The following is a 24,072-nucleotide window of genomic DNA, read 5'->3' as shown; positions in this document are numbered from 1 at the left end:
CTTGAAACCAGAACTACTAGAGTGACTTTAAGGGCTAGTTGTCTCCCCTGATCAGAGCCTCAGTGACAGTAAAGACTCCAACTATCTTGACCCACACCTTGCCCCAACCAGTGTGAGTCTTAAACCACCATGTGGTGACCCCCCAGTCCTGGATCCTTAGAAGTTGTGCTAAATCCAAATCAAAAGCTTGGAACTTAAATCATTTTCTGCTAAAAGTTCTCTAAAAAAACGTGAGGAGACCAGGACCAACGTGGTTGTCCATTTGCCCAAGATTCATTGCCAGTCAGCCTGATTTCTTGGCAGATCCTGCTACGTTCTTGTTTGCAGCAGAAAATCCTGTTTAATGGTCCTTCGCCAAGCGGTTATCCGGGATCATGGAACACTCATCAGCTACAGACTCCAGCTTCATCCTACTGGAGATTATTGACTTCAAAAAAAGACATCAAGTCCAAATGTAGAAATCTTTACCACAAGTTCATCCAGAAGCTCCCTGACAATGATACCTCCTCCTTGCACAACACCTGCAGCCTAGCCTGGCTAAATTTCAACCTTTTCAGAGATTTTTTTTCAAATATTTTTCTATGTCCAAAGGTAAGCACTGACCGGGCACAATCCACTCTTTGTATCCGACTTGTGCCCTATTGCGATCTGCCATATTTTTTTACTTTGACCCATTCTTGCATGACTAAAAGTCTGCAGTTGGCATGTTGATCATTTCTACCTTAAACTTGGAAAATTCATTACTCTGGTTCTACTGATTGGTTTTGTGTCATTTTCATGTCAAACACTTTATAAGCATTTACTCTAGTTGTCTAAATTGTTGTGTAATTGTTCTTGTGCTGTGTTTGCACTTTTTGTGTGCTGCATAAATATTTTATACATTGCCTCTAAGTTACGCCTGACTGCTATCGTGCCTAGCTACCAGAGGGTTAACCACAGTTTAAGTTAGTGACTTTTGTTGTTCACCCTGACAGAGACTGTGGCTGTTGCTTGAACAGGAATAACACCACATTCACGCAACTGTCCATTTTCTCACCCTGATTTATAAGATTAAGGATCAACTCTACCTTTTCAGTGACATTTGGGAGCCATGTATCAATGTGTGAAAAAATAGTAGTGTTTAATACTCAAACTATTCAATGCTCCGTTATAATAGTGTGGGGATTCTTATTCTTTTAGTTTTCCATTTGTTTCTCCTTTTCTCTCTATTTCTCCAGTATTTAGTGTTTCCTATTATGCACAGGCTAATCTTGTTCTTCTGGTAGGATTGCTAAAGCCAATGCTCTTATTTTAGCTTTTGATACAAATGAATAAACATATTGAAATACATTCACCTGCTCATTGAGGTTGCCCTTAGCTCCCCAACCAGGCCACACCCATGGGTCTAATCTCTCTCCTAAATCACCCACATAAGCTGTCACTACTGCATGTATTCCTGATTGAAAATAACTGGTGATCATGACCCATTTACATAACCAAGAAATGTTGCCACTTCTGTCCATTATTTGTTGCCTATGCCCTGGCTGAACATTGGAAAAATGACTGTATGCAGTTAAAAATATAATTTGACCCACAATGCTCTACTAAAGAAGGTGAAAGGGAAGGGCATCAAGTTGTGGACTGAGCTTTAGACCCCCATCATTCATGGATGAGACTGAAGTTAGGTCTGTGCTGCTAGACATACAAAAGTGCTTAATCACCATTGACACAAAGATTCCCTCTTATGCAGAGTGGATTTATTTAAAGCAGGCATGATAAAAATGAAGACCGCATTGATGCATCAGAGCAACATAAATAAACAGTTACGTTGATTCCGAAGAGAAATGAGAGAGGTGATGGAAAAAAAATTATTTAAATAGCTAAAGTCAGACATGAAGGCCTGGAAGCATGATCACGCAGAAATAATTTGTGCATTCTCAGTGTACCTCATTTCATGACAGCCTGTAAATGAAGGACTATTTTTAAACCATACTGTCTTAAATGGGTGTAGACAACTGCTCTAAAAGTTTCGGAGATGAGTAGCCACTTGTCTCCATGGCCTCTCATTCTCTTCTGGCTGCACTTATTATACGCAATGCTTTACCTGGCATACCTTAATGTCATGCACCAAAACAAGCCCCACTTCTCCAATGAACCTCAAACAACATTCTCAGAGCTCAAGAAATACCTACCCAAAAGGCTCCACGAAGCAAGTAGAAAATACTTCACCTATGACTCACGTTAGCATCATCAACAAAGGGACAAGCCAACTGGCTACAGAGTACTCAATAACGTTTTGCAGTCCTGATCATAAATGCATTGACCTACTACTATATGAATTATTATCTCTTAATTATGGCAAATAAGTGTGCAATGGTAATCTATATCTGTGTGACCATATTGCTCTGCAGCTGGGTTTATGGTGCCAGTTTGCTTTTATTTCACAAATTATAGAGATAAACATGCCTGTGCTTATAGCACATCGGGGTATGGGCTTTCGTTTTCTCTCCAAGTGACTCTCCTGCTTGGTAGAGTTTGCACTTCTGATTGCCCCCATGGGTAACCCATTTATGTCAGAGCTGTCCCCTAATGTACCAGTGCCAACAAGGGCCACAGTTGGTGCAGGGACTTTACTTTACCAGGCTTTAGCTTTCTTAGATACAAAAACCGGCGGCAGATTGTTCTCCCACCTCGCCGCCAAGACCTGGAACACCCTCCCCACCCCCCTACGGCAGACCCAAGGCCTGCTGACCTTCAGGAGACTCCTCAAGACCTGGCTTTTCAGGCAGTAGCAGCATTCCCCCCTCCCCAAGCCTTGAGACCCTCCTGGGTAAGTAGTGCGCTTTACAAATTGTCTGATTGATTGTTAAGCACTGTGTTTGTGTTTATTAATGCCGCCTGGCACACAGACAAATATGCAGGCTACCACACACAGTCACACAAACACGCACACACAAACACCCATTCTAGATAAAATATGCCTCATTAATAAACTTACACATCCCTCACCCAAGGCATACCACACATGCACATATGCATTCACAAATACACACTTTGGCACAAAATATGCAAAATTCAAGATACTTCTGCACCTCTGTGGTGAATGCAAACTACATCAATGGCAGTCTATTCATTGTCTGTTTTATCCAGCAAGCATCCACATTCTGGGGAGAGTTAGCCCAGAGGACACAGTCAAGACTGCAGAGTGCACGAAAGGCAATAGCAGTGCAGGTAGCACATATTCCAGGCCTACAAGCTTTGCCTTGGTGTTCCCATTGTTTAGACAAATATGCTGGTCTCCCCCTTCTCCTTTGCTTATATATGTACACTGTGTATATATGAGAGGGACACAAAACAGGATCCACTTTATTTTCACATTCTCAGAGTGCATCTAACTAGGGGTAGGCGGAATTTGCAATGTTGCCTTTCACAAAATTCCGTGAAACTGCATGAAATCTCTAGGGGAGGGTGTCAAATTCTGTTCCGCTCATGGAACTTGCGGACTTTCAGCATTTCCGCATGGAATGCGAAAATGTTGAAACTTCCGCGATCCGCAGCGGAACGGAATTCGGGGGCATGAGGTATTTTTAAACCTCACCAGGATGCACTTGCAGGAGCCCGAGTGTCCACTTCTCTGCCTTCCTCCCTCCCACCCACAATCCCTCTTTCACTCCCTCTCTCTCTTTCTTTCCGTTTGTCTCTACCTTAATCTCGATACTACTGACTTGCTGGCAAGCTTCCTCCATTTGTTCCCAAGTGAAATGGATCCAAAATTGAATGAAACTCTGTACCTTGATTGCCCTCCTATGCGTGCTGAGAGTATGAAAATTGGCACAACAAAATGCTCTTTGCTTCTCCTCGTAATCAAAAAAATAAAGTAAGCAAAATACTACAATTAGCACATCTGGACTAATGGAGTATCTTTGCCGGCGTACCCTCGTAGTGAAGAGAAAGCACTAAAAACCGCTCTTGCGCGAGCGCTGGAAAAGACTTCACTCTCCTGAGTGATAGCAAAAATAATGAAGGAAAGAAACATGTATTGCACTCCTGCGCGTAAGCAAGGATGAAAAGGATCAAGCTCGCCTGAGCGTAAATGAAGCCTCACCCGGGACGCGTTCCTGCGCGCTAGAAGTGCTGGAAAGGATTTTGCTTGCCCGCGGGATAACAAAGGAACAAAGCCTCAATCGAGACGTGCTCCTGCGTGGAAGTAGCGAGGATGTCACACACATCTGACTCCGGGCTCGAATTGTCAAGCACCGGACAATTCGTGGGTGAAGTTTTAAATGGCCCACACTACTGGTCCTGAAGGCAAGCCACTCCCACATGGGTTTTAAGGGTAAATTAGTCCATAGAACAACGTACCCAAAATAACTTGTTTCTCATTTGATCAACACTCATACCCAGTAATGTGTGTGTATCTAATGCTTGCTTTTGCACATGGTCATGACAATCTGGTGCTGGGTTGTGGAACACTCTGCCAAGCAGGGGACTACCTGTCAGTAGGTGCAAAAGGTCCAGGGGTTTATGTAGGGGCTGGGTAGCATTATGTAAACTTACCTCCTGACTGGAATGAAGCTCCCAAGGCTTTATATAAACAAGAGGCATGTATTTATAACGGGCACAGCAAAATCTCAGCCAGCACGTAAATTTTCATGTGCCTGCGGAGATTTCTTACCGTTTTGCTGAATTTGCAAAAGGCAACTTCGCAAATCCCGCCCACCCCTAGAAATGCGCCCGTCGAAACTTGAAAGTATCGCCTGTAAAGTGGCGCTACTGTGTTTGCGTGCGAATACTACCAATCTGGTCACCGTGTCTTGCTTTATTTATTTATTTATTTTATTTATTTTGCTCCTTTGCGGTCAACGTGCCGTGCTTTATTTATTTATTTTTCACATTTTCTTAAACTTTTTTTCCCGCCCTGCTCCATCCAGAGATGCTGCACTTTATAAGAGAAAAATGAAAGAAACAGACTGCTATTCCAGCAAAAGACTTTCATTCGATTTCATTGGGGAACAAATGAAGGAAGTTTGCCAGCAAGTCAGTAGGATCGAGATCGAGGTAGAGACGGAAGGAAAGAAAGAGAGAGAGGGAGGGATGGAGGGAGTGTGGGAGGGAGGCAGAGAAGTGGACACTCGGGCTCCTGCAAGTGTCCCCATCCAGACGCTGCACTTTGAAAGAGAAAAATGAAAGAAACAGACTGCTTTTCGCAACAGTTTCATTCGATTTCACTGGGGAACAAATGGAGGAAGTTTGCCAGCAAGTCAGTAGTATCGAGATCGAGGTAGAGACGGACGGAAAGAAAGAGAAAGAGGGAGAGTGTGAGGGAGGGAGGCAGAGAAGTGGACACTCTGGCTCCTGCAAGTTTCTCCATCCAGACGCTGCACTCTGAAAGAGAAAAATTAAAGAAACAGACTCTTTTTACAGTAACAGAGTTTCATTCGATTTTGGAGCCATTTCACTGGGGAACAAATGGAGGAAGTTTGCCAGCGAGTCAGTAGGGTCGAGAATGAGGTAGAGACGGACGGAAAGAAAGAGACACGAGGACCCACCACAGTTTTATGATTAGGAACAGCCCATGTCATGACCCCCGAATTCCGTTCCGCATCTGATCGTGGAAGTTTTGTCAATTTTGCGTTCGCAGAAATGCCAAAATTTTCAAATTCCGCAAGCGGAACGGAATTTGCTGCCCACCCCTACATATAACCCCAGATAATCAAGCAGATTGCTTTATAGCTCAGGGAGTCATCTTGGCTACTGACAGTGCTGGCTGGAATAAATGGTTGGAGTTCAACACTTGTGTCCTATAGAGATAGCTACCACAGCAGGCTGAAATTATTGTGGAAATAAAAATGGGTTAAACATGTCTTACTAATTATTTTTGTCATGCATTTTTGAACATTGTACACAAGAAGGAATCTCTTGATTGATGTGGTTAGCCGGGCCATTAGCTAGGGGGGGAGAGCAGCTTCAGTCTTAATGTGAGCTGTGCTGAGCTCCCGTAAAGTTAAACAATCTAATTCCCAAAATGTAAAAGCATGTTTCTGTGAGGAATTCTTGACTTAGCTTTGTTGGCTGTTGCCGAATGGTTTTCTCTCAAGTAAATATTTTCGCAGCACCAAAACAAACATTGAAATCAAAGAATCAATTCCAATAGCAGGGTTCCGCCCTGCTTACTCCACTGAGACAGTAATCCTAGCAGTACTGGATACCATGTGAGGAAATGCTGATAAAGAAACTCCTCAGGCTCTGATCCTTCTGGACCTCTCAGCCACATTCGACACGGTTGATCACACCATCTTAATGGACCGTGTCAAACAGGTCAGCATCCATGACTCAGCCCACATCTGGATTGAGTCCTTCCTTAGCGGCCACACCCAAGCGGTACGCTTAGCCCCCTTCACTGCCCCTAAATTATCCACGACCTCTGGGGTCCCTCAGGGATCCTCACTTTCCCCTCTGTTGTTTAATCTGTATCTGCTACCCCTGTTTCAGGCCCAGAAGGAACATAAAACTACCATGTTTAACTATGCAGATGACCTCCAGCTGATCTTCACGATAGACAACTCCCCTGAGTCAATCCAGGAATTCCAGGGCACCATGCTTCATAACTGTCAGTGGATGGACCAAAACCCTCTGAAGCTGGACCCCGGTAAGACCGAGATAATTCTGAATGGGAATATCCGAACCCTGTGGGGCCCACACTTCTGGCCCACAGAACTTGGCTCTCCCCCCACCCCATCTTCCTCGGTAAAAAGCCTAGGGGTGACCATCAACGATGACCTATCCTTGAAAACCGAAGTAGGCACAGTGGTATCCACCTGCTTCTTCCAGCTACGCAGGATTAGGAAGATCAGTCGCATGCTCACCCACACGGCCCTGATTCAGGTTGTGATAGCCTTAGTACTATCTCACCTGGATTATGCTAACTCTATCTACCTGGGCCTACCACTCTTCTTCAGCAAACGCCTTCAGCTAGTCCAGAACCAGGCAGCTAGTCTAATTCATGAGCAACCAAGATGGCAATCCGCCAGTCCTCTGCTAAAAAATAGTCACTGGCTCCCCATCCCCCAACACACAGCATTCAAGATGGCCTGCATCATCTTTAAGTCTCTCCACGGCCGCAGTCCCAAATTCATCAAATGCCTTTTACCTAGTCACACCCCCTCCCACAATCTTCGTTCTGCTAGTCTCCAAATCTTGGTCACCCCATCTTTTAAGCTACAATGGCAGGGCCGCAGTAGGTTTGCAAATTTGGCCCTCAAACTTTGGAACTCCCTTCCATTAGAAATCCGATCCTGCAACAACCTCCTGAGCTTTAGGAAAATGCTCAAAACATGGCTGTTTGCACAGGCCCACGTGTAAGTCTTCCAAGGTCCCGGTTCACGCTAAAGCTAGCGCCAAGAAACCTCCCGGTGAATGTGCGCTCTACAAGAAATGATTAACATAAAATAACAATAACTTCTCAACACGCCTAAGTAAAAAGAGTAAGCATGTATTACTTAAAACAACAATGTGTTGTGTTATGGTTATGTCAGCAAAAGGATGAGGTGACACTCTAGAATGTAATTAGGTCTTAAGATGCAGTGAACTCATTGCTGGAATGTTATGGGCTCAATACTGGGAAGGACGTTGCAGGGAAAGTTGGTGTATTGCTCTGCTGGTGCCATGGCTTTGAGCCTAAAGAAATAAACCTTCAAACTAGAACAACCTGTCATGTGTTCATTAGGTGTTAACAGATTGGCGAGGAGGGGCTCAAACCTGATGCCAAACCCTTGGGGAACTCTGGCCATCGAGCTCTTCTACAGATGCTTCAGTGAGAGTATATTTATTAATTTTATGGTCCGATCCACAGCTTGACTTTAAGGAAGCCTGTATCTCAAGCTTTAGCATTCCGCAACCCAGCACAAGTTAGGCACTGACAGATCTACTGGCCTTTACCAGTCAGACAATAAAACTTAATTCGGCCAGATTCTGGCCATAAAAATACATTTTGCATAATAACACATACATTTTGGAAGTAGGTCAGAGATATTATTAAAAACAGAGTTAAAATTTGTTCGTCTTACAAGAAATATATTCATATAGGCACAGGTCTTTACGGTTAAAAAGCCTGATCTTTCCTCTTAGCCTCTGATAAAAAACTTGCAACCCCATAGCAGACGAGTGGAAGAAGGAAGTATCTGTAAATAAATCAGTGCTGGTCTTACTTGTGCAAAATAGCGATCTCTAAAAAGCTATAGAATATGTTTGGCTCACAACTCAGTATAAAAACCACAAAAAAAACATCAAATGCAACAGGTCTTGGTCAGAAAAATTATCACATGCACATGGTTGGAAGGTGCCTAACTTTGCAAAGCCTTGGGTACATTTAGGGACCAGTGGACACAATTGAATCTAAATTTAGATAAAATCAAACAACGATGCAGATTATTTACAAACGACCAAAAAGGTTGACATAAAATTCCAGGACTAATAATCATAAAATGTCTACATGTAGATTTCTTAAGTTCATTTGCTTCCCTATCCAGTTGTCTCCTCATTAGGAATTGCGTTTTTATGGCATTCACATATTCAGGATGCAGCTTTCTTGGGTGATTAATAGCTCTGGTTGCCCAAGTGCTGAAAGCTGTCGGGAGACATACTTTAACCAGGGAATATCTGCAGCTCTGTCTAACATCATGCAGTCCTCTAAAATGATTTGGTTTAGATTTGGCTTATTTCTAGACCACATTTTTAGCCACCAAATCAAGGGTGCTACAGCAATACTGTCAGTAATGTAACCCTGCCTTAATTCCTCATGTGCCGTAAAAGCTAGAATGCTGGGGGGAGAAGCTAGGAGTTTACGTAGATATTTGTTTTCAGCTCCTTGAATTTTAATGCATTCCTTATGACCCCAAACCTCACTACCATACACTGTCATAGCGATGCATTTCCCATTATAAATCTTCAGCAGTGGTGGTATGGGTTTGCTCCCTAATCTTCTCGCAAAATCCAGTGAGGCCACGATTGCTCTTGCCAAAATATTTTTCTTTAGGGCACACTGTGCCACCCAGGAACCTTTTTCATCAAATAACACACCCAAATATGGGTATGTTGGTACATTAGTTAGTACTCCGCCTTTCCATGGAAGGGACTTTTCCCCTCTTTTAGATTTCCAAGTGACATGATGTGCGATTTAGTAAAACTGACCGCAAGGTCGAGAGCTACCATAAAATCAATAAAAGTATTAACTAAAGATTTCAAAGCATTAGGCGTCCTGGCAAGTAAAACTGCATCATCTGCATGTAAAAGTGCTGGAATTGATTTAGAACCTACTCTTGGGATGTCTAAACATGAGTTTGAAAGCACTGCTCCCAGCTTATGTATATAAAGTGTAAATAAAACCAGAGCAAGAATGCACCCTTGCCTCACTTTTCTTTTTACATTCCATTTTTGTTAGGGAGCCATTTTCATTATACCTTACTGAGGCAGTCAGATTAAGGTGGGACCAGTGCAAGAAACTTACTAAGTTCCTATCCATCCCAATTTCAAGCAACATTTGCCATAACTTGGACCCTTTCAAAAGCAGAGGTTAAATCCATAAAGGCCAAGAACATACGCCCTTTTTTGGCTAGGGTGTATTGGTTAGTAATCATGAGTAGGTTCATACACTGCTCCACTATACACCTACCCTTGCGAAAACCATATTGTAGATCGGACAACACTTACTTTTCTTCTATCCAAAGGAATAAACAATCTAAAATTACTTTGCCCATTATTTTTGCTGCAGAGTCCAACAAAGAAATTGGACGATAACAGGCAGGATTGTCCCTGGCACCGTTTTTATAATTTGTCAGAATCACTGCTGTAGACCAAGAGCCTGGTTGACCTACCATTGTGGCCGCATTGAATACCTCAGTTAGGATTTTCACCCATGTACCTGAGTCTGATTTATAGAGATCCATGGGTATCCCATCGGGACCAGGGGCTTTACGTGCTGACATACCCTCAATCGCTTTCTGAACCTCTTTTACATCAAACCCTAGAACGAGTGGTTCAACTTTCACTACACAGAAGGAACCTGTATGTTCTAAGTCAACCTCTGCATATATCTGTGCAAAGTGACTAACCCACCTGTTAGCTGGAAGTACACACCCCGTTCTTGTCGCGTTATAATCTTTAAAAAAGGAGCTAATAACTACCTTCCAAAATTTTGCACTATCCGCTTGTGCGCTTGCTTGAGTTAAATCCTCCCATGCCTGATCCCTTAGAGTAGCCTTTCTTAATTTTAAAGCTGTATCATATGCTTTCCTTCATCTTTTAATCTGTTCGGGATCTCTAGGTAAACTTTTTAATGCGACCATAAAGGCTTTGTGAGCTTTAGAGCAGTCGGCTTTAAACCACTTACCTCTTTTACACCTACCAAGGTCTTCTTGCCTGTTAACTTTTTACCAATTAGCTTTGTTAACTTGTCATAAGCCTGTAGTACTTCTGTAGGCTCACTATGTTTGTTAAGGTACTGCTCAATATCCTCTTTACCCTCAGTATATGACTCTTCTCACAAGAGCTCAGGGACCATTCTCTCCCATTTTATTTTCCGATCCTGGTCCTTGGTCCGATAATCCCCATTTGCAAAGATTTTTAGCTCCACACCCTGAAAGACCATTAGCCCTTTGGATTCAGCAATAATGGGATTATGGTCACTGAAACCGGTTTGATCGCCCTAACATCCCACATATGTTGATATAGGGGAACTAATATTACAACATAATCTAGTTGAACTACTCCCTCTCCTAAAGAACAACAGTATCATCTCTGCTTCCTCCCCAGACTCTAGGCAGTACAAGTTATTACTTGCTAATAAACTTTCTAGCCAGGCGCCTTGGGGGTTATGTTCGAAGTTGACCACCGGTGGTAAATCTTCGTAAATCTCCCCATCTAGCAAACATTTTAATTTGCAACAGTGTATGCTAAAATCCCCCATTAATATTATTTCATATAGAGAGTGTCTCTCCTGTGCAAGCTCCTCTATAAAACTTTCAAGATCATTTAAGTGTTTGCTGTCGTGAACCCTAAAAAATCAGTTATAAATGGACTCATTCCCATGGGTCAATCTAGTTTCCTTAGGTGCAGCCCCTAGTAATTCATGTGGGGCTGTGTCTGGCGCGGTTACTTGGGCCCAACCATTTTCGGGGTAACTGGTCATTCCTTGTGGGCCTAACCTACCTACGTTCTGTGTATTACCACTTGATGACTGGTGTGGCTCCCTGTGTGCTCTTGGAATACTTTTATTAATTAACGCCCCCTTATAGGATTGATTATTGCTATCCTTCCCCTCGGCCACTAAGGGATGAATCTGTCCCATTAGTTCTGACCCCGTAATATTCGAGGTACTAACCGTGGGCCGTTCATTAGCCTGGAGTAGTAGTAATTCCAGAGTGTCCAGCCTAGCAATAAAAGGGCTTAAATGTGATTTTATGACGTCTTTTACTTTTGAGGATAGGTAGGCTACTTACATTTTGTCCCAATCCCACATTAATTTGATCAACAATAGGTGGTGCAGTTTGTTTTTTCGATTGCTGCAAAGTTTTCCTGCCTCCACCTCTTTTCTTTTTTTACTGGGGGCTCAAACGAGGAGGGGCCCTCGTCTTGGTTGCCATCCACCTCATCTAGTAAATGGATGGCAACCTATGGTGATGACATAAGCTCACCCTGCAGTATTTTTTATGGGGTACTTGAGGGTGCCGGTCTCGAGGGCAGACTGTTCAATTCCAACGAAAGCCTACGCATTGTTAAAGCAATTTCATTGGATAAAACATTAGCAGCCCTGCTCAGAAATTAATCAAGGGTTGTCACTGCCACCCCCCACTAAACCCTTTCATGAGTTGCTTCCTCATAGCCATTTTTCCCTTATAATGAAAATACTAGTAGTTTACAGGTAATACAGGTTATTAAAAAGAGATGGCACAAGATGCAACAGATTGTAAGCAGAGAATTAAAAAATACTAGACACTTGTACACTGGCTAGGATTCTCCCCAAGAATAAAATCTGTCTGTTTGAAAGAAATCAAGACCCGCATTCATCAGATTTGGGCTACCAATAAAAGAACAATACCCAAAAACTGGTCACCAAACTATACAATAGTCAGAGAATGGGATTCAGTTGGTTTACTGAACACTCAGTGCAATCCTCCACACCTCTCAAGTAAGTTTGGTGACACGATAATCAACAAAGTAAACTCTTGGGCCAAAAGAAAGAGGGGCAGCCCAGCCCTGCCTCTTCCTGGCAATGACGGGCAAGGCGCAGGTGTTTTTATGCGCCTCCAGGTGCAATGGCGGTGTTCTGTGGCCCTTCCTGCTGCTGGGGCTCCTGGGATATGGAGTCCTCACTACCCGGTCTGCTGCCCAGCAGCAGTCAATAAGGGGCCGCCGGGTCAGGCTGCTACAGCGTCAATTGGGATGTATCCCATAATGCCACAGGCCTCGGCGAAGCACTACCCATAAGCACTCACCCGCAGTGCAGCCCAGTCCAGCTGTAGGTGGGATCCTGCACAGCAAGGACACAAGCACATTCGGCACCTCAAAGCAATGAGCGCCGTAGGCCCAACACTGCCCCAGGTCCTGGCCGCCAGCCCAGGAACGGCACTCGGAGAGAAACAGGCCCGATTCAGCTCCGGGCAAAATGCGACTAATCACCCTCCCACTGGGCCGGTCCGGCCACCCGAGCAGCACCCGGATCTGCGCCCCAAGGCCGGGTCACTCGGACGTCTCCGTGGTGCATCCATAGGGACTCCAGTCCCGGCCATGCCCCAATCAAAGGCTTCTCTCTTCCCTGCGGTCCTATCCGATCCCCGCTGTGGCCCCAGCCGTGGGGCCGGCTTGCTCGGCACCGTCGACTCCTGCAGATGATCTCTGGGGCCTCCAAAGTGGTCGCTCACCTTTCTGGACGATGGTATGCCCGAGCATTGTCAGCTATGGGCAATACGTCTCCGGCTGGCCGCCGGTCAATATAAACCACAGTTCTGTTTTGTTTTTTGGCTGTTCTGCCTTCAGCGTTATTTGCGTGTTTCGAACCAGCTGGGTCAATTCCGTTTTTTTTTACCATTAATGAGCTTACCGTTGCAGAGAATATTATGTGTTTTGACGCTCAGTGTCGGTTGGTGTCCAATGAGCTAGTCAGCTCCTCTACAGACGACGTCACCCCTATGAGGCATGCAGCATCTCGAGTGATGCCATCTCCTTGGTTACATACTCGCTCTAGGCAAGGTTATCATCTCCTTGAATAGCACATATGCTCTTTGTCTTGCCTTCACTGTGGGTTGAATCTTAGTGCATCATATGGAGGACGTCAAGAGCATGCAACAGACGCATGCTGAGAACTGCCATCTTGGATCCGGCTCATTCTCAGTGCTGTGGCACATTACTGCGGTGATTTGCACACCATAATTAGGGTGGCCAACTGGCATGGGTGCAAAAACAGGATGGTGAGTGTAAAAGGACAAGGGGTCAAAATTCAGGACAAAAATTCAGGAAGGTATGCTTTGCAGACACATCAGTGGTTGTCATGCAATAGTGGATAAATAAATAGGCAAGGAACATAAGTACAAGTCACTTCTCCTGCCCTGTCACTTTCTCCTGCCTGGTCAATTCTCCTAACCTGTCATCGCTCCTTTGTTATTTCACCTGCACCGTCACTGCTCCTGCCCGTTCACTGCTCCTGCCCTATCACTTCTCCTGCACGTTCACTGCTCTTACCCATTCACTGCTCCTTCCTTTTCACTGCTCCTGTCCTTTCACTGCTCCTGTCCAGTCAGTACTTCTGCTCATGCTCGATCACCGCTCCTGCCTCATCACTTCCCTTGCCCCTCACTTCCCCTGCCCCTCACTTCTCCTGCCCCCTCACTTCTCCTGCCCCCTCACTTCTCCTGCCCTCTCACTTCTACTGCTTCGTCTCTTCTGCTGCCCCGTCATTTCTACTTCCCCCTTCACCGCTCCTGTCCGTTCCTATGCCCAGACGTGGGTCCCTTGCTCACTTTGCCACTGGATTCATGCTAGCCTGGCTGATGACGGCTGATTAGCCAGAAACCGGTCCCAGGATGCTTGTTTCCGGTCCAGGGAAGACATGGGTTGGCAGAGCAGGCTGGACTGTTTCCATGAGGCACAGGGTCAGACTGATTTGCATATGGCAATGTCTGCACTGGGGTAGCGGAGTGAGCTGAAGAATGATGATGGATTAAACCCAGATCAGTTGACTGGGGGTGAGTGCTTGCAATATTCAACACTCTGTCCATCATCCCCTTTGGTTTTGCTTTGTTTACCCTAAGTTGGCAAGGTATGCCCAGACGTGGGTCCCTTGCTCACTTTGCCACTGGATTCAAGCTAGCCTGGCTGATGATGGCTCATTAGCCAGAAACCGGTCCCAGGATGCTTGTTTCCGGTCCAGGGAAGACATGGCATGGCAGTTCGGGCTGGACTGTTCCGATGAGGCAGAGGGTTAGACTGACTTGCATATGGCCATGTCTGCACTGGGGTGGCAGAGTGAGCTAAAGAATGATGATGGATTAAACCCAGATCAGTTGACTGGGGGTGAGTGCTTGCAATGTTCAACACTCCATCCATCATCCCCTTTGGTTTTGCTTTGTTCACTCTAAGTTGGCAGGGTATGCCCAGACGTGGGTCCTTTGCTCACTTTGCCACTGGATTCAAGCTAGCCTGGCTTATGATGGCTGATTAGCCAGAAACCGGCCCCATGATGCTTGTTTCCGGTCCAGGGATGACATGGCTTGGCAGTTCGGGCTAGAATGTTCCCATGAGGCACAGGGTTAGACTGATTTGCATATGGCCATGTCTGCACTGGGGTGGCGGAGTGAGATAAAGAATGATGATGGATTTAACCCAGATCAGTTGACTGGGGTGAGTGCTTGCAATGTTCAACACTCCGTCCATCATCCCCTTTGGTTTTGCTTTGTTTGCCCTTAGTTGGCAGGGTATGCCAAGAAGTGGGCCCCTTGCTCACTTTGCCACTGGATTCAATCTAGCCTGGCTGATGACGGCTGATTAGCCAGAAACCAGTCCCAGGATGCTTGTTTCCGGTCCAGGGAAGACATGGCTTGGCAGGTCGGGCTGGACTGTTCCCATGAGGCACAGGGTCAGACTGATTTGCATATGGCCGTGTCTGCACTGGGGTGGCGGAGTGAGCTAAAGAATGATGATGGATTAAACCCAGATCAGTTGACTGGGGGCGAGTGCTTGCAATGTTCAACACTCCATCTATCATCCCCTTTGGTTTTGCTTTGTTCACCCTAAGTTTGCAGGGTATGCCCAGACGTGGGTCCATTTCTCACTTTGCCACTGGATTCAAGCTAGCCTGGCTGATGGCGGCCGATTAGCCAGAAACTGGTCCTAAGATGCTTGTTTCCCATCCAGGTAAGACATGGCTTTGCAGTTCGGGCTGGACTGTTCCCATGAGGCACAGGGTCAGACTGATTTGCATATGGCCATGTCTACACTGGGGTGGCGGAATGAGCTAAAGAATGATGATGTATTAAACCCAGATCAGTTGACTGGGGGTGAGTGCTTGCAATGTTCAACACTACATCCATCATCCCCTTTGGTTTAGCTTTGTTCGGCTGAGTAGCCAGTAACCGGTCCCAGGATGCTTGTTTCCGGTCCATGGAAGACATGGCTTGGCAGTTCAGGCTGGACTGTTCCTATGAGGAACAGGGTTAGACTGATTTGCATATGGCCATGTCTGCACTGGGGTGGCGGAGTGAGCTAAAGAATGATTCTGGATTAAACCCAGATCAGTTGACTGGGGGTGAGTGCTTGCAATGTTCAACACTCCGTCCATCATCCCCTTTGGTTTTGCTTTTTTTGCCCTGCTAATGCCTAATCAGCTCTCCTGCCCGGTCACCTCTCCTGCCCCATCACCTCTCCATCCCTGTCGCCTCTCCTTCCCTCTTGCCTCTCCTGCCCTGTCACTTCTCCTACCCCGTCACTTCTCCTGCCCCGTCCCTTCTCCTGCCCTGTCGCTTCTCCTGCCCCTTTTCTTCTCCTGCCCTGTCACCTCACCTGTCCTGTCAATTCTCCTGACCAGTCACTTCTCCTGCCACGTCACTTCTTCTGCCCCATCACTTCTCCTGCCCATCACTTCTCCTGCCCTGTCACTTTTCTTGCCCTGTTCAGTGCTCCTGCCCTGTTCACTGCTCCTGTCCTTTCACCGCTCCCGCCCAGTTACCTGTCCTGCTCATGACTAATCGCCGCTCCTACCCCGTCACTTCTCCTGCTTTGTCACTTCTCCTGCCCCGTAACCTCTCCTGCCCCGTCATCTCTCCTGCCTGTCACTTCTCCTGCCCCGTCACTTCTCCTGCCCCTTCTCTTTTGCACCATCACTTTTCCTGCACATCACATCACCTGCCCGATCACTTTTCCTGCCCGGTCACCTCTCCTGCGCCGTCACCTCTTCTTTATTGTTGCCTCTCCGGTCCTGTCACTGTTCCTGCCCGTCACTTTTCCTGCCCCGTCACTTTTTCTGCCCTGCAACCGTGTTTCCATGAGTACGAGAAGGAGGATTTGGTGAAAGAGTTGCTTAGGCCTTGCAGGAGGGTGGTGCAGATGAAATTGAGCCCTTTGCAGAAGACGAAAAAGGGGCATGGGTCCAATGCCGTGCCCGAGTGGGTGATGCACATCCTGGTGGTGGTTTCTTGAGGGGAGATGGTCAGCAATCCATATCAAGGGGTTTTCTTGAGTGGGACTCTTATCAAAGTGGAAAGATGCAAGCATGGCTCCTGGTTGGCGAGCAAAGTTATTTTGATTTTGGTCCTGAAGTATTGGGAGAGTGGGTTCAGAGATCCTGTGATGGGGTAATGGTCGGGGAGTTCGTGGTGAGGACGTGAATTCTTTTAATATGGTGTAGATTTCTTTTGCATTGTTGGAGCTGTTTTCAATCTTCTTGGTGACCGTAGCTGAGTTGGTGGTTGTAAATCCAGAGGGTTGATTTGGACATTTCTCTGTAGTTGTAGTGCGTGTGACTCCCTTGGTGTTCCAGCTGTTTGCAGTGGTCTTTGTAGACTCATACATTTTAAATTTACCAGCTTAACTAGGTCTGTGCTGTGGGGATTGTCTTGATCAGGGCCAGTATGTCTGTGGAGGAGATCATCCAGGTTTTAAAGTTTGAGATGGACCAGGAATCTTCATGGTGTGGTAGATGTTTGGATAGGAGCTCTATGGTCCATACTTGCTCAGGGATCTTGTTCCAGTTGCATTGGGAGGTTGTGGTAAGCATAGTTCTGTGGTGGTTGGGTAGGTGTTGGAACAAAGTGGACAAAGGAGTCATCAGTCCAGGTGATGGTGATGGTTTGTTTACCATTATGTTTCCAAAGTGGTGAAGACTGGGCAGTGCAGATTCCTGGCTGCGTGGGTGGGTTTGTTTGCTTATTGGGTATTGGTGACAGTGAGGTTCTCAAGGCGAAAGTTGCAGTCGATGGGGAGGATGACTGACCTGAAGATGAGAACCAGCTTGCGACAAGGTCTGCAAGGATGGTCCTGAAGTGTGATTTGGATCCAGATGAATCATAGGGTAGGGCCCCTCTTAGGGTAGTGTTAATAGAGATGCTGATCTAGGCCATGTGCTTGAGGTGGTCTCTGGAATTGGATGAAGAGATGCAGTAGATGTTGTTTTCTTTGTGAATGATAGTAATTCCTCCTCCAGGGTCGCTGGTTCTATCTTGTCAAGCTATGTTGTTCCTAGGGGGAATGGCTACTACGATGTCCAGAGCAGAAGTACCAGGTCTTGGGGAGGAAGAGTAATGGTGTTTTTGACAATAGAATGGATGTTGAGGCCCTCACAGGCCAGGGCAGGGGAAGTTTTGTGCGTGCTGGTGACGTGAGAGGTATGGTTGTTTGTTTGAGAGGTATGTCTGTTTATGTGGTGAGTGGAAGTGGGAGAGGGCTGAGGGAGTAGGTTGGGAGAAGTGCAAGAGAGTCAGCATGCGGCACATGAGCATGCTCTTTCAGTAATGACGGCATGCCAGGGCACAGCCTGGGGATGGGCATCCCAGGTTCATGTTGTAAAAGGAAGTGGCAGAGTAATATCTCAGGCTGCGGTTGGTGGTGACGGACCAGGGGTCCTGGTGCTGGTGCGTGAGCAGGGCATGGACGGGCGCAGATGGACTTACCATTGGCATGCCAACAGCACATCTAATCTGGGGCTACCATTAAGAAGGTCTGGGAGGGGATCCTGCGGCTGCTAGGTGGGCCTGGGTGGGGCAATAATGGGTGGCAGGAGATGCTGGTGGCAGGAAGCATCAGGTAATCAAGTGGTAAAAAAAGGTGGCTCAAGACACAAAAAGGACATTAAAAGGAGTCACAAAACATGCAAGAGAGGCAGAGGTGAAAAATCAAAGAGTGGCAAAAGGTGAAAAGCAAAAGGGCAAAAGATAAGAGAAAAGGCTGGAAGCTGGTGAGCCTCAAACTGGATCCGCCGAGCAAAAGTGAGGTCCAAAAGAGTTGGGTTTTTCAGAAGATTGCTGCAGAAGTTAAGGTAATCAGGCAAGGCCAGGCAGTGCCATCTTGATGGTTATATTCTTAAGAAATTACATTTTGTATATGATGTTTGTTATATTTGTTTAATTTTACCAATCGTATTTACATTTTCAAACCATCCAACAGGAGATACAAATTGTGCATAAAAATGAATTACCCAATAGTATCACAGTTCATTTACTCAGAGGTTAACACATAATTAAAATGAACAAATTGTTCACTAAAATATTGAGTGGACATCACAAATTGTGTAACTGCAGTCTCCCTGTGGAGAGCAGAGAATGTGGTGGGGCAGGACCAATGATGGAAAAGCTGTTTTGTACTATAAGTTAAATCGCAGTAATAGCCGACCATAGTTATGGCCTGCAGTAGCTGCCTGGAATTAAATGGGCAAGCCTTAGCTCAGTCTCTTAAAAAAAATGACCATTATTTAGATTCAAGCATTCCCAACCTTTTGATGACCCATCCATCAGACAGACCGTGGAGAAACCATCAGTTCCTGAATTACACTGATTCCTATCATTGCCTTAATCTCTGTATTTTCTTTTGCTCAGTTCTCTCACCACCCAGTCAAGCTGCAATAAAGGAGACACACTTTTGTTTTTATTAAAACCTCTTTTATACAATATTACAAAGCATTTCCCTTCATAGGACTCCTTCAAAGGCACTGCTCCATAATAGAAATGTATCCTCCATAGCTCAGAGCTTTTCTGCAACAACTAAGCTGGGTTTTTCAGAAAATGTATGGGGGCATCACTGTTTTCCTACCATCAATGTATAGTAGGTACAACAGTGGTAAATGCTGGTTGGATTAAGGCTTACCATTGCATGGAGATGACAGTGTAAAACTCATGTTTTCTTAACAACATACCTTTCACCATATGGTAAGTAATCATTCACTTTCGTTTTGGACTCAGAGTCTGTATCTTGATATGTTCGTATGTGGGTGGTACAAGAACAGTGCAAGAATATTATTTGGAACTTTTAACTCATATTTCTCCATTGTAAATCAGCCTGCCACCCTTAATGCCTGCAGGTGTGCCAAGTCTTGCCTGAAACTCTGACGGTGCCACATCAGACTGCAGGTTTTGGCCACAACATGGTTTTGCAGCTTTGTCAAAGGCAGCAAAGCAAACTGGTAACAGTACCGAGGTGACGTCCCATCTTCGGCGGTCAGTTCTCCTTGCTATATTCACACACTTCCTTCCATTGGCGGGCATACCCACCACAAGGAAGCCAGGCTTAAAGTCAATAAGAGTGCATTCCAATAGAACACTATACTTCAATTAAGTGAATTATGTGTCAACTGCTTCAAACATGCCAATCTCTCTGATGTTCAGCTTGGAAGAAAAGGTCATACACAGGAAAAATATGATTGGAGGAGAGTCTATTTTGAGGCCATCAGGGGAATATGGTCTTCTGAGCAGGACATGTGACAATTTCAAAGATTGGGTCAATGTAGACTTTGTGGTGCTCCCAGTCATGTGAGGGAGGAATTTACCATTGTCTGGATGCTGAATTAAGAAAGAAATCTCAACATGGTTCACACATGGTCCCATCATTTGTTCCATTGAAAGAAGGCTATCAAACTGTTTCTTAACATATGCTTGTGCAAGGAGACTATGATTTTCTCGAAATAAAGATGATTTTCAGAAAGAGAAACGCACATGCTTGTACTGAACTTATGTACAGCAAGTAAAGGAACTAAAATTATATTTTATAATGCAACATTACAACAGTTCACTTAGCTAATGAATTAACTCTTTGAAGGAGTTGAGCAAAGACAGAAATATCCAGAACGCGGCTTCCTCAAATGGCCGGATTTAGCAGTGGTGGCAACTGGTGCTGATAGAGCAAGATTACATACATAAAGAAACTTGCTTGGATTCAACCTTCTCAAATGATATGTAATAATGTAACCAACATGTTTTGTAAATACTAATAATTGCATTACACAACATTTACTTTATCTAGGGGAAGCCTTTAAACGTGCTTTACTAACAAGTAATGCGAGTGTCTAAAATGGCTGCTGAAAACGCGGGAACTCTTCTGCGAATGCGTCAACTGCATCTACATAGTACAACGTCTTTCGCTTTGGTGGGAAATCTTTGCAGCTGCACAGTAATATTTAAAAATGGCCGCTTCGAATCTCACATGGTAATGCACATGCTACTCTTTAAACTAAACTTCGCCTGTCTTACTAAACTGCTAATGCAATAGTTAAAACAAATAAAAGGGACCAGAGTAGGAGTAAGCGGTGTACAGTGCATTAATTTATTTTCATATTTTGGGCCCGGAGGGTGACTGAAAGCGGCATCTTGTCGTGGGGAACACATGCGCACAGGAATCTGTGAAACTCCAAGCTATGACATTGAATTTCTGCCAAAAGTACATTGACCATAAGATGTGCCTGGGAACAGCACCTCTTGACCCGGGGAGAAGAAGCAGAAAACCAAATTTTGCATACAATGTTGTAAACCCAATGTGAAATGCGGGTGGGAAAATAAAGCATGGGAAATGAAGTAAGGGGAGGGAACTTAGTGCAACGAACCTTCCAAAAATGACATTACATTAGTATGGTGTGATGACGTCTCCCCATAACATTGTCCAATTACCAGTAGGGAATACACGAATATTAAAACATTGGGGGGTAGGTACATACACTGAGAATAGTATAACTAAGGCGGGCTCAGTCAGTTTGATTGTCAGACTTGTCACAGACTTGTCACTGATCGATCATTGTGGTGGAAGAAGGCGGATGCCACGGAGGTCAGAGGCGCTGCTCAAGCACTCTGACAGAAGAATTGGGAGGGAAGAGTCAGAGAGATTGCTGAAGGGAGAAGAACCTGTCCATCTAGAAGGGGAAGAATCGAGAAGAGTAGCACCAGAGAGCGGTGTGTTGCTGACGTTGCACTTAGAAGAGGTTACCTGTCCTGTCCTGAACCTTGTACTGATCTGTTGGCTCCTGACTACTCAGGATCCCCTTTTCAGCTCCTTGGCCAGGGCTTGGTCCTCACACCATTCTAGGTAAATTTAAATCTGTGCAGTATGTCCTTGTACCATTTTCTTTTTCCACCTTTCCCACGTGCCAACGTCATGAGATTTTACTAAGTCTTTATGTTTTACTTTGATCATTATTTTTCCTTGGAAGTTGGTGTTTGACATGCATTGGCATTTGACTCACAAAATCATTGCATCGATAAAGGTTTTTAAACTCTCCCAAGTCTGTGGTCATTCAAAGAAATAAAAGTAACTGTCATTTATGCCTATTATGCTAACAGCCTGATCTATCGACCAAAGTAAATTAAAAACTAAGGTGTTAAGGATTGGTAAGAATTGGGGAACAGGTGAAGATATATTTCAAGGTAAATGCAAGTCCTGATCACCAGCGTATGATTGCTAGCTTAGTGTATGAATGTTTTTATGGGCCCAGGTGAGTATGTTGTTTTAGAATACACCCAAGCTGGTAATCTCGCTGCATCAGTATTTCTTGGTAGCAGAGCTATGGTTTAGTTAAGATAGGTAGTTAGTTGTGTATTGGAATATTGATTTATGTATTAACCAAAACCTGTTTGTTTGTTTTATGTTGTCCAGAGATCCTCGGGTATATTGAATAGCGGGTGGTAAATGGAAGCCATACTGCAATGAGGTTACTGGCCTTGATGAAGTAAGTATGGAAAGTTAGGTAGAACTTGAAGCACTGGTTAGGGATTAATTTCTTGTATAAAAGTGAGAGTGGTTGGTAGCAAAGGGGTTCGCTGGCGAAACTTTAGTCTTATATCACCTAGAAAGGATAATACTGAAGGAGTAACAGGTTCTTTGATGCTTGAGTGAGGAGGAAATGGAAGATGTTTTACTCGTAGTGTGTGAAGGGTAAACAGAAAGTTTTACTCAAAGCAGAAGAAATTTACTTTTCTTTGAATTTAGTAAATCAGGCACAGTAGCAAATGTTTTTACGTTGTTAATTAATGAAATGATGTAAGTAAAATCGAAATAAATTAAAGTTTCGCATTACCTTGCAAAGAAGGGGTCAGATGTGGGTGCTGTACTGACGTCACTAAGAGCCGTGCTGGAATTGGTAGAAACCGCTTGTTTAGCTGAGGTAAAATTGTAAAGAAGGGGTGAGTTAGGAAGAGTAAAATTGACGTAACAGGAAAGACGTGCAAGCATTGGTTAAATAATTCAGTAAGCCAAACGTTGATTGATCATTAGAATAAAAGATGCGCTGTTCTTGGAGAAGCATATGAGTAAAGGTAAACAATTAAGTAATTGCCAAAATATAACTTTCAGTGTTGACAGACAGTGGGTTTTGCATGTGGAGACACGATCCAACTATAATAGGGACTCGTCTGGATAGAAGATTTATAGGTTTTGTTCACCAGCAATATATTAGAGGGAATCCACGTAAAATGTATGGAGAAAAAAAGAAAAAATTCATTCATACAGAAAATCAAGAATTTTTTTAAAAAGGATAAACCCATTAAAACTAGAGAAAGGAATATTATTCCTCCCCTGAAAACCCCTGCATCATACATGATGATAAGATACAAAGAGGTTACCACACTTGTGTATGGTTAGAAAGTTGGATAGAATACACAAAATATGATGGAGTATTAGCAATCCCTGAGTACAGGACATGTAATGGAAGGATTGTACTTAATTTGCAAACTTGCATGAATGAGTTAGAACCAAGACCTAGATGAACCCAGTGCAAGGCTTTAGAAGAATGGAAAATTGAGGCCTTTGAGCGAGACGGATCACGAAGTGACAGGAACTTGAGTAGATTTTATCCTAAATTTCCTCGAGAAACTCAAAATAGTCAGATGAAACAATGGAGACAAGCTATGATAATGGAAGGATTATATCCTGCACTAACAACAGAAGAATAGACAGGAAGCAAATGTACAGAGAAAACAAAACATTTAGGGCCCGATGTAGGTGGCAAATACCGGTCGGAAACGGTCAAATTCGTCCATTTCCGACCGGTATTTGGCATCTTGAGATGTAAGGGGCCAGATTTTACAGATTCTGTAAATTTACGGAATCGGTAAATTTACAGGATCTGTAAAATACCGAATCGGTATTTTTACCGATTCGGTACCTTCCAGATGTAGGTGGGACTCTTCTGAGTCCCACAGGCCTTTAGGAGTCAGTATTTTACCACCCAATCCAATTGGGTGGTGAAATACCGAATCCAGGTGTGCATGCACATCTGTGCATGCACACCTGTGCCATGTGGCACACATGCCTGTAATTGGGGTGCCAGAGGGTGTCAAAGTGACACCTCCTGCACCCTTGCCAGAATAGGTAATTACCGAATCGGTAAATACCGATTCGGTATTCCACATTGATTCCTATGGGCTTCAAGGCCCATAGGAATCATAGGGCCCGATGTAGGTAAATCTTTTTTACCACTTCCTAAATACCGATTCATACCGAATCGGTATTTAAGAAGTGGTAAAAAAGAAGAGAGGAGATGTAGGTATTTCTGATTCGGTAAATACCGAATCGATAAGATTCGGTATTTACCGATTCTGTAAATACCGAATCGGTAATGCCCATTGATTCCTA

This window comes from Lissotriton helveticus, chromosome 6 (assembly GCF_964261635.1).
Source record: "Lissotriton helveticus chromosome 6, aLisHel1.1, whole genome shotgun sequence".
NCBI classification, from domain to species: domain Eukaryota; kingdom Metazoa; phylum Chordata; class Amphibia; order Caudata; family Salamandridae; genus Lissotriton; species Lissotriton helveticus.
The sequence above is the reverse complement of the archived record's forward strand: the minus strand, read 5'-3'. Positions refer to the sequence as shown.